Here is a 1,492-nt window from a genome sequence, read left to right on the forward strand (position 1 = left end):
TCCTGCAAGTCTGCATGTCAGCTTGCGAATGAGTGATCCTTATTGTTTTCAACTCTATTACCAAAGTTGTTTATGTATATAGCGTAAAAAGGGCTACATGTGTTGTCGTCTGTGTAAAATGTTTGAATGTGAATGGAAAGGGAGAAATTGTGCTAGGAAAGTAAAAACATAATACTGGTTTACTCAGCAGTAGATTACTGGACTAGTAGTATACAAATACTTGCCACTTTTGTTTGTATTTTGTCGCTGAAATGCTCTTGCAAATGCAAATGTGATTTCAAAGTGCCAAGTGCAAAAGGACAAGCAGGTGATGCGGTGCCAAATTTCATCATAGGGAACAAATGTCACAACTGATGTATTTATTCTTCTCTGTGAATTCTATAAGCTTTAGACTATAAATGTTGTTGAATAAACTTGCTAAATGCACACGTTTGATTTTTGATTTTTTGACAATTATGCACATTAAAAGCAAGAGGTTCTTTCACAGACTCACATACTGTCTGAGGCTGCCTCTTTACCATGAATTGTGAATCAGTGTTTTCTCCATGTGCATTTGATAATAATATACGAAGCTTACATACCTGTATCGGCCTTTCCAAAGTTCTTTTATGATGTAAACTAAGGCCGTGGATCATGTGAGCAGGTGGTCTCTTCGTATGCAATTTCAACACTTTCTTTTACAAATATAAATCCATTTATTGGTCCAAAAAAGGATGAACAAAATGTCTTGATAATTCAAACAATATTCTAAACTAAACGAAAGTTATCTTATCTGTAGTCCACAATATAGTAAGAGAAGAGTGAGAAACATGGTAAAAAAAACTGTTTGCTCCCACCGTCACCTGACACGACATTTGCTTTCCTAATTGCATGCAACCCAACCCCTTCCTGTATCTAACGTAAAACTAGGAGTAATAGGCATACAAATTCAAACCTAAACCAATTAACATATTAAAAACCATAAAATCATAGAATAACTTACATGCAAATAATAACAGCATAATTAGCATAAAAAACATAATTATTTTAAGGCCCAAAATAACCAAATGGCTACGACATTGCATCCACTAATCAGTGGATGTGAATGGATGCATGGAGGTAAATGCTCTGGAAAAAAACAATAAGACAATTAAGATGACTTCCACTTTCAGTTTGAATGTATGTGTAGGGCCAAACAGACAAACGGACGGAGGGTCATGAGAGAATGAATGTGTGCTCACTCAAAGCACTGTTGGTGTCGGAGTCAGGATGTAGTGATGGATAGGTATTTCCCTTTACCACAGGATGTAGTGATGAGTGACCTTCAGAGCCCCCTCCCCCTTTATCTCTTTGTCTAGGTATCTTAACTCAAAAACTTTGACTGTGTCATTGTTGAACAGTACAAGCCACCACAGAAGATTTGGGGCATATTGATTCCTTGTACATTGGGGTGTATGGGGTCCCTGTGATGCTCAGGTAAGTGACACACTGACGTCCAGCACTATTGTAGTCT

At 37.2% G+C, this 1,492-nt stretch overlaps 1 protein-coding gene across 3 annotated transcripts in view; it reads left to right on the forward strand.

Moving 5' to 3' along the window:
• Positions 1-426, forward strand: part of LOC134100642 (cingulin) — a 20,866-nt gene extending 20,440 nt beyond the window's left edge. For all 3 annotated transcript variants that reach the window (XM_062553991.1, XM_062553990.1, XM_062553992.1), the window contains one exon: positions 1-426. This exon is cut by the window's left edge and continues 828 nt beyond it. The gene's annotated coding sequence lies outside the window, so the exon portion shown is untranslated.
• The last annotated feature ends 1,066 nt before the right edge of the window (positions 427-1,492 follow it).

This window comes from Sardina pilchardus, chromosome 14 (assembly GCF_963854185.1).
Source record: "Sardina pilchardus chromosome 14, fSarPil1.1, whole genome shotgun sequence".
NCBI lineage: Eukaryota > Metazoa > Chordata > Actinopteri > Clupeiformes > Clupeidae > Sardina > Sardina pilchardus.